This window comes from Biomphalaria glabrata, chromosome 8 (genome assembly GCF_947242115.1).
Source record: "Biomphalaria glabrata chromosome 8, xgBioGlab47.1, whole genome shotgun sequence".
Taxonomy (NCBI): Eukaryota; Metazoa; Mollusca; class Gastropoda; family Planorbidae; genus Biomphalaria; species Biomphalaria glabrata.
In genome coordinates this window covers 39,110,159-39,120,612 of record NC_074718.1, presented here as the reverse complement: position 1 = coordinate 39,120,612, position 10,454 = coordinate 39,110,159, and the positions used below count along the sequence as shown (strand labels likewise).

The following is a 10,454-nucleotide window of genomic DNA, read 5'->3' as shown; positions in this document are numbered from 1 at the left end:
TACTAAGTATTACTATGTTACACTCAGCACTAATGGTAAAAATGGTAGCAGGCTATACCAAGTAGTTCCTTCACTAAATAATTTTATAGCGCCTTGACTTGCCCTTGCCACCATCCACTCCCACAGTCCTCACTTCACATAACAACAGTGTAATTATGCTAATTACTAAGTATATATATATATATATATATATATATATATATATATATATATATATATAATATGGTTAAAAAAAACCAAACAAACTCATAACAAAATGTCCCCAAGGGGAGACTACTCGTGTTTTTCTTAACTTCACAAGAGTAAGTTCACATTGCCCTTGTATCGCGCCTCCTCGTGGGCTTGTGTCTACATTTTTATTTTCCTCAACCACTCTCTTCCCTCCTCTGGCGAAATGTTTCCCTTACTTTTTTTCACCTCTCCTTCCCTCTCTCTCTCTCTCTCTCTCTCTCTTCCCTCTCTCTCTCACTCCTCTCTCATTTTCCACACCGTCTGTCTATCTTACAGGCGGACATGTGACAAGTCGGTGTGGTTGGCGTAGGAAAAGTTTTTGTGCTCTATTTGTTTGAATTATTTCACACATGCATGATTGAGAGATTTACTTGAGTGATTTATCTGAGTGATTGCGATGATTTGACAATCCATTAGGAGCAGAGCTGTTCGTCTAAAAGTAAGTTTTAAAACTATAAAAAGCTTTCTTGATCAACAATATGTTACATATTCTAGATTAGAACTTTGCTCTTATACACAATAAAACAACTATACAGACAGCTTTACTCTTCCAACTAGACAGATATACTATTTATGCAGTATAATATGTTAAGTATTCTAGAATAGAACTATACTCTTCCAACTAGACAGATATACTATTTATGCAGTATAATATGTTAAGTATTCTAGAATAGAGCTTTACTCTTACTTCCAACTAAACACATATACTATCAGTGCAGTCTGTTTGAATGTAAGTTTCTCCTCGGTTTGTAAGACTCTTTGCTTTTAGTTTAAAACGATAAAAAAAAATGTCCTGATTTAAAAAATGTTCAGCTGTGGCATGTCTCGAGAGACAGTTCTATCCCTTTGCGACCTTTTATGTGACAACAGAAGCCAGTTTTTGATAGACAACTGAGGTCACAGGTTGGGCATCTGTAAACAACATACGCTTCTGCATTTTCACCCTTGTTACTGGTTGTGGTGTGTGCGTTATACTGTTTCTATCTTCTAGATTATAGAACATAGATTATTTTAAAACACAAATACTATCAGTGTAGTCTATAGAAATGGTTATGCCTGCGCTAGGTGTGGCAAAATATGTAGGTCGCAGCTGGGGCTGTGTAGCCAAGAGAAATACTGCATTCATCGTTAATCTTCGGACTCGAGGTCAAGCCTTATTATTATTATTATAATTGAAATGTAAATTTCTCACATTGTGTATGCATATCTTGCGCTATTAGACCTATATATAAATCTACATCATAGAAGTAGCTGTTGTATCCCTTTTCAGGCCTTGCTATCCATATAACAGATGGTGTAAAGGCCATCTGTTTTTGTGACCGACGGTTAACGAGGGTGTCATGTGACCAGCACAAGGACTAATCTCCTTTACTAATTTCAGGTACCCATTAGAGTGTGGGTGGAATCAGTGGCGTCTTAAGAATCCCAAAATTAAAAATCCACCGAGATTCGAACCGGAGACCGTTAGGTTCGGACGCCAAGTGCTTTACCGAGTTGTGTATTAATTATTTCATTTTATTTATTTCCTTTGACCCAAATTTTTTTAGCAGGGGGAGAGAATTCATGATTAATTGACTGAAGAGCATAGAAATTTATTCTAGTAATTAAATCCAAATGCACTATAAATATTGTGTAGCAAAAATCTTTTTTTTTTTAAGCGGAAGCGTACTTTACATTCCACTTTTGTGGATCCTATTTTTTTTTTCAAAAGCAACCCAAAAATGTCATGCTTGTTGAACAGAAAAGAACAGGCAGGTGGTATGAGTTTAGATAGTCCCAGTACTTCCCGCTTTCAAAAATATGTAAAAAATATGTAGACACTACTCACTAGCCTTTGTATTCGTCTGTTGGTTGTAACGTGTCTCACACTTCCTCGTATTGGTCAATAACAAGCGTATTACTCCGCGTTATTAGCCAATCAAAAACAAAAAAAAAATTACTCCGCGTTATTATCTAACAATACCGAATCAACACAGAGTGATGTCATCACTATGTGAGTGTGTTTTGTTTAGTTCGTTACTGTCATTGAATGAGCTTACTTAGTTACAATGGTTCTGATGACATTTTATAATGTCCCAGATATAGAACAAGTTTCAATTACATATCACTAATAATCTGGGTTTTGAGGACCCCTTTTCCTTTCCGGTTCTTAAACATTGGATGAGTTTGAACCATAAATTAACCTCCGATGATTTCGGCAAGGACACCCATTGCTTATTAGATCTAGTACACTCAGACTCAACTTGAACTGTCTAAAGGGAGCATTTTTGGCGCCCTGATGAGCATTGCTTGATTCCTGTCTTGAAACCCTCGTGGCTAGTTTTTAAATGTTTTTTTTTTCTCTTTGACTTTGGTCGATCCTGTCTAGCTTTGACTTTGGTCGATCCTGTCTAGCTTTGACCTTGGTCGATCCTGTCTAGCTTTGACCTGGTATCTCGTTTGCATGTGTGTTACATTAATTACCGGACATAAAATGGTTGGTCGATTGAATGGAAGGTTTAAAACAGCTAATTAACAAGTTTAGTTATTTTTACAGACTTCTTAACCCACAGTGCATTAAGTTTTTTTGTCTTTTTTTTTTTTTTTTTTTTTTTTTTTTTTTTTACAACTCCTTATCAGCTACAAATTCTTTATGGTCTAAACACTCTTTACATTAAATTTGGTCTGATGATCTATATCTTGAAGACATCAGTGGAAATTCGAACTTATAGTCACTCACTAGAGAAATAAAGAAGCAAATTGTAGAATACAGTCTAGACTACTGTCTTTTTTTTTATAATACCTCTATTCAACTGGCACTATCGGGGAAACAAAAACCTTCAGGGTGGAACATAGACACGGTTCTCGAAAACAGCTCCAAGGATTTTCCTAGAAATTTGAAAGTTGATCTAAATCGTTGGCAAAAGTATTAATAACTTGTTTGCCACACTGGTAAAACTCTAGTTTGATCGTTTAAGTTTTTCAAAGTATAAAATGAAATACATTTAACTTTGGCTAGAGAACTAGACATTTTTAAAAATCTTGAACGGATTATACTTCTTCAGATGTTTCCGCATTTAGGTATTACCCATTGTAGTGTGTAATAAATTTATGTTCAGGAACATTTTGTGCATAGTCTTCTATGTCTAGATCTGGTTGCCTATAATTAGAACATTATAAGGTAAAGTAGATTTATACATTTAACCAGAGAGAGAGAGAGAGAGAGAGAGAGAGAGAAGTCGTAACGTTCGATTCTCAGTGTGTCTCTAGAGATATTATACGTGTTTGCATGTGTGTTTGCATGTGTGTTTGTATGTGTGTTTGCATGTGTGTTTGTATGTGTGATAAACTCATCATTGCCAGGTCTACATATAAAGCAGCAACAAGAGTATGGATAGAATGAGCTCCATCGTCGCACAGCTTACAATGTGTTCAATGATGTTTACTTTTTAGCATCCAGTATATATACCGAACACATGACAGCAACAGCATGATCAAAATTCACTTTAAATGTCCATCGCCTGGACCTTTATACACTTTTATTCCTTGACATGTCTGTACATAAACACAAGCAGAAAGATAACTAATGGGCAAACACACACACACACACTTACGACTTACATATTGCATTGCCCAGGTTGAGGAAGAAAATAATATTTGAGTTGGCCACGCAGATCCAGCTGTGACCTCAATTAATTGACCTATCATTAATGACGTAGACTTCCAGTTTCTGCCAGACAGTGCTAGGATCTTTTCTCCAGGTCTGCGCCTGTCTTCGGCATTACTTTGGAACTCAAATATTTGTAATAGTCCAGAGTTTTCTAGACCAAGCAGTGATTTCAGAAGCCATTTGCTTCTCTTCTTTGCTGCAGGCTGACGTGTAAACTGGTCTTTAAGCGTCCTATCTATTATCATACATTTTTTTATATAAAATTTTAAGAACATAATTTATATTCTTTTAGCGTGCTTTGTCTGTATCTCACTGTTTTTCTCTCTGCCTGTATCTCTGTTTCTCTATATGCCTCTCTCTGTCTCCATCTCTCTCTCTATCTTTGTCTCTTTCTCTCTGTCTCCCTCTCTGTCATTGTCTTTCACTGTCGGTCTCTATAACTATTTGTCTATGTCTCCTTCTCTCTCTCTCGGTGTAAAACTTAACTGTTGATAGGCAGTGTAAAACTAAACTGTTAGTAGGCAGTGTAAAACTAAACTGTTGGTAGGCAGCGTAAAACTAAACTGTTAGTAGGCAGCGTAAAACTAAACTGTTGGTAGGCAGTGTAAAACTAAACTGTTGGTAGGCAGTGTAAAACTAAACTGTTGGTAGGTAGTGTAAAACTAAACTGTTGGTAGGCAGTGTAAAACTAAACTGTTGATAGGCAGCGTAAAACTAAACTGTTAGTAGGCAGTGTAAAACTAAACTGTTGGTAGGCAGCGTAAAACTAAACTGTTAGTAGGCAGCGTAAAACTAAACTGTTGGTAGGCAGTGTAAAACTAAACTGTTCGTAGGTAGTGTAAAACTAAACTGATGATAGGCAGTGTAAAACTAAACTGTTGATAGGCAATGTAAAACTAAACTGATGATAGGCAGTGTAAAACTAAACTGTTGATAGGCAGTGTAAAACTAATCTGTTGGTAGGCAGTGTAAAACTAAACTGTTCGTAGGTAGTGTAAAACTAAACTGATGATAGGCAGTGAAAAACTAAACTGTTGATAGGCAATGTAAAACTAAACTGATGATAGGCAGTGTAAAACTAAACTGTTGATAGGCAGTGTAAAACTAATCTGTTGGTAGGCAGTGTAAAACTAAACTATTAGTAGACAGTGTAAAACTAAATTGTTTGGTAGGCAGCGTAAAACTAAACTGTTGGTAGGCAGTGTAAAACTAAACTGTTGGTAGGCAGTGTAAAACTAAACTGTTAGGAGACAGTGTAAAACTAAACTGTTGGTAGGCAGTGTAAAACTAAACTGTTAATAGGCAGTGTAAAACTAAACTGTTGGTAGGCAGTGTAAAACTAAACTGTTGATATGCAGTGTAAAACTAAACTGATAGTAGGCAGTGTAAAACTAAACTGTTGGTAGGCAGTGTAAAACTAAACTGTTGGTAGGCAGTGTAAAACTAAACTGTTAATAGGCAGTGTAAAACTAAACTGTTGGTAGGCAGTGTAAAACTAAACTGTTGATATGCAGTGTAAAACTAAACTGTTTGGTATGCTGTGCATCACCAAACTTCTAACAAGCGCCAATGTTAAATATTTTTTGATTGCATTCAGTGGCGTAGCCAGCTACTCGTGTTCCCGGGTTCAAGATTAAGTGATGCCTCTAGTCCACTAAAAAACTAGAAGTTTGAGTGAGACAATAAACAAATAAACTCATCCAACACATTCAATACATTTACCAAAAGGCATTCCAATGTATGCATTACATTTAACAACAAATAGTGACAGTACACTAAATAACGACTTCTCACTAGTAATAGTGTCACGACACTATCAATACAGTTACGTTACTTCTTATTTCTAATTGTGTCATGACACTCAAAGCTTGTACATTTTAAAGCTATTAACGACTCAATGGCTTCCTTGGGTCTCTTATTAGTTATGGGACAATGCTGAAAGAGGCTCTTCGTTCCCTGGTTGCTACTTCAGTGTCTGCATCTAAATCTTTTTTGTTTGTTCTTGGGAATCGTACAATATTTTAAAAACGAATAATGTGGTAATAAACTCTTAAATACGAGATGAAATAGACAAACGACAAGGCCGATTCACAAATACACACTCAGGCTTTATTCTACCATTTTATATTACGAACAACACACAATTCCTAATCTGCTAAAGGAACTAAATATCATACGACATTACATCACACATCAACATTATGAGGTTCACATTTTTTATCTGACCCACTCACTTTCCCATTGTTTAGTACTCACTGTTTTAACATCTTTTTTTTTCTCTATCCTTTATTTTTATTTTATTTTTCTAACATCTGCATAATGGAATACTCCTCTGTCCTCCCTCTGTATCTGTCTCTTGCCTCCATCTATCCAGACCCTCCTTGAGTCCTCACTAGTTTTAAGCTGCTTATTGCAATATTTGCTCCGCAAAGTCTTGCTGAAGGTGTTGCTAATTATAGATCATGGTATTCCCGAATGGTGATCCATTAGTGCGTCTACCGTAAAGCGTTGACGATCAATCTTTTTTTTTATTTGAAGCTAGCCATCTGGCTAAAACAGCCTGTCCATCCATTAATCCACTTGTCCAGTCCATCAACGACCCATCCATGCGTACATCAATTGAAAACATCAGCGTTCAACTCAGACCACCATCTGGTTCTTGCTGTCAGGTTAAAATAATCCGTTACCACAGGGCGGAGGTAGTTATTCCTTTTTTTGAGCACTGGGTCCGTAGAAGTTTTCTACACGCGTGACAGGGGTCGCATCGCTGCAAGATGTCGTCGTGTTCAATGTCGAAATGGAACTGAGCCACTGCGGCGTAATCATGCAGTTTTAGGAATTTTGAATAGCCGAATGGCACCGCCTCACGGACCTTATATCTCGAGACCAATCGTTTTAAAAAGCTTAAACACTGACCTGCGACGTCACAACCAATAGCTCGTTGCTACGTCACATGTTTGTTTTGTAAAATGTTTTCCATGTTTCGGATGTTCCTTTAGAGTTGAAGATAATTACTTCCTAGTCAAAACCTCCCGCAGGACGACGGGGGATGGGAGCGGGCAGGGTTTGAACCCGGGACCATCGATAAATCTGAACGACAGCCCAGCGAGCAAACCGCACGACCAGGCAGCCATCCTGGTGTCTGACATCACGACCCTTGACGTTGCAAGAAGCTATCAAGGTCACGATCAGTGGGCAGTTTAGACCTGGCAAGGAGCTATTGGTATAAACTGCACATAGGTTGCAACGTCACAGGTCAGCGTTTAGGCTTTCTATAACGATTGGTCTCGATATGGTCAGCAGACAGTAGTTTGCGCGTCACTGACATAAAGAAGTAATGTGTGTCACTGTGTGTGTGTGTCACTGTGTGTGTGTGTGTGTGTCACTGTGTGTGTGTGTCACTGTGTTCGTGTGTGTGTGTGTCACTGTGTGTGTGTGTCACTGTGTGCGTGTGTGTGTGTGTCACTGTGTGTGTGTGTGTGACTTACTGTGCGTATAGGTTCATTGTCTAATTTGAATGACAATTACAATTGTATTAACATTTATCTTTCATTATATTACCAGGTACAGGTGGAGGTAATTTCTAAACAATGTCATCTTGACATCTTTCTTTTACATAACGTTTTTATTTTAAATGTTTACAATGCCTCTTATTAGCTTGCAAACTCTTCAAGGGTAGATACAGCGTGGAAACTGATACCTGGACACTGGACAAGTATTTTGAAAAACGGCTCTAACGATTTTTGACAGTTCATGTATATCTTTAGAAAAGAAAATTACTACCTTATTGGCATTGGTCAAAAAGTTAAAACTATGGTTTTACCGTTATAATTTTTTGAAAATTATGTCACAGTTAAATTAGGCTATTTTAAGCTTGCTTTCAGCGGATATTCCCGCATTCAACTCAAATTCAGTATTTAGTAAATAAAATACATTATAGTTTATTTCATTTATCTCTAACATGACCGAATCAGAATGTTTTTGTTCTTACATCATTTCTTGAACTTTTGTTGAACTTTACGTAAACTCTTTCTTGACCAGAAGAATTCCCTCCCCTGTTCAGGACTGTCCATTATTTCGCTATATTTAATTCATCTTTTTTTTTGTCTCACAACGTTGGTACTTAGACTTGCCTAACACGTATGCCTCATTCAATGTTTTAGAACTTAGCTTCATATTTATATTGGCATACCTTAGTCAATTAGTTGCATTTTACGTCTCGGGAGAAGATCTTTTCCGTTTGAAACTTCTTAACTTGTTATTGAGGCATATCGTTTACCCAAATCCACTGTAACGTGTTGGTATTTAGTAATCACTAGACGCTGCAGTGTTTTTAGCCTTTTCCATACTTTTTGTGTGTTGATGGCCTGAGAGTCAGGACTCTTCATTTATACTTGCCATCCGAGTACATATTAGAGATGGGAATCGAACCAAACTTTTAAAGTTCGGGTACGGTTCGTTTCCCATCTCTTGTTCATATGTATTTATGCTTATTTAGGGTAGTGTGACTTTCCATTTTTCTATAGCTCTGAAGAAATTAGTCAGTCAGTAATCAATGTCCTGCGGTGTCGTCTCACTGTTTAAACAGTTGGGACCTCATCCCCCCTTCGCCCTGTACACGCAGTGAGTAGATCTAGGCCAGACACACACAAGGTGAGGGCTTCCTTTAAGGAGAGTGATGGGTGGTGGTGGGGGATGGAGCAATGATTGAAACACAGATATAGATTTATTCAGATTCATACACCTCCACTTACTATTTCTCTCTCTCCACACACACACACACACACGCTCATGTTTGATCACTCGTATACTCTAAAAATAAAACAGGGGTGAAGGGGGGTAGTAAGGGAGACATCTCTGTTGACAGACATTCCTGTCTGCCCAGAAATGATAAATTTTTTCACCCCGAGGGTTACAGAGGGCTCTATCGACCCCCTGAACTTTCAGAAGGTGCTTTTATATAATCCCACAACAAACAGACTCAGGCGAGAATATTATAAGCTTATAAAAAAGATACACATGTTTGTTAATAAGATAATGTGCTACATCTTGTATCTGAAGGAACAAAGCGCAAAAGTTTTTTTTCCCTTTGAAAGGAGGATGGTGCAGGGCTGGGTAAGGAGAGCATTGTCAATGACCACAAATCTAATGCAGAACGGAGTAAAAATATAGAGATTAGAAATACAAATATGAACATTCAATAATCTTCTTATTAAAAAAAAATACATTGTACTAATCCGAATGCGCCGAGTTCGAATGGATATAAGAAATTTAAACTTGTTTACAATTCATTATTTGAGGTTGTGTTTGATTGGTTGATTAATTGGTTAGGGCAAATAAGATACAAATAAAAAGTTGAGGATCTGTGATGCCATGAACTTTTATGGAATACTCAGTTCATGAATAGTTGCTTCTTCATCATCATCAAACTCCATTTGAGTGAGGGCTTGAGAGGTTGAAATCCTCACTTGCAAAAGCCCTGGGCAGAAACCCTGCTGTTTTGCGTAGTGCATACATGTCACCTTATTTTTGGTTTCCCAGACCTGTCGAGACGGAGATCAGCAAGTCTGGGTAGATCAGCAAGTCTGGGGCAGTCAAACAGAATATGAGACACGGTTTCCTCTTCTTCCCCGCAGCGGGGGCACCGTGAGTCAAAATTTGGCTATAGCCGTGAGAAATATGAGCCAACAGGATAGTGGCCTATCCTGCACTGTGCTATAATAGCTTGCTTAGGCCTGGACAGCCTCGACCATGGGGAAGTGCGGTCAGGGCGCCTCATGCGCTCCCAGACTCCACGGGCTTTTTGGGACTGTCCCAGTACTCAAACCACTTTTCCATTCCTATTTCTTTGAATTATAGCCAGAGCATGTTGAAAACTTAGTCAACAAACTTGTATAGCGAACGCTGTGGCCAAACGGGCTCTAGAAGTATATACTTCACGTTGGCTGTGGTGGAATGTCGTTAAAAATTTTTAAATTGATTTATATATTGTCATCGATTATTGACAATATAAAGCATAAACTATAGGCGTTTATATGTATGTATATATATATGTATGTATGTATGTATGTATGTATGTATGTATGTATGTATGTATGTATGTATGTATGTATGTCCCGAATAAAAAAATAAAAACCGTTTGACCAATCATCGATTATTGACAATATAAAGCATAAACTATAGGCGTTTATATGTATGTATATATATATGTATGTATGTATGTATGTATGTATGTATGTATGTATGTATGTATGTATGTATGTATGCATGTATGTATGTATGTATGTATGTATGCATGTATGTATGTATGTATGTATGTATGTATGTATGTCCCGAATAAAAAAATAAAAACCGTTTGACCAATCTTGATAAAACTTGGCATAATTGTTCCTTACATTTTGACGGAGACCGTAGAGTATGTTTAATGTCCCTCTCGCAACCAAAAAACTCTAAAAATAAACACAAAGTGCCTAATTGTATCTCTATTAAAGAATGAAACTTTACAACCAATCGGGTAAACCCGTTATCACAATATTTTATAGTGGATATGAATATGTCGGTTGAACGGGTAAAC

The 10,454-nt window shown here is 37.3% G+C and overlaps 1 protein-coding gene across 2 annotated transcripts in view; it reads left to right on the top strand.

The window, feature by feature from the left end:
- The first annotated feature begins 484 nt into the window (after positions 1-484).
- Positions 485-10,454, top strand: part of LOC106058259 (guanylate cyclase soluble subunit alpha-2-like) — a 176,003-nt gene continuing 166,033 nt past the window's right edge. For both annotated transcript variants that reach the window (XM_056037272.1, XM_056037271.1), the window contains exon 1: positions 485-670. The gene's annotated coding sequence lies outside the window, so the exon portion shown is untranslated. The remainder of the gene's footprint in view (positions 671-10,454) is intronic.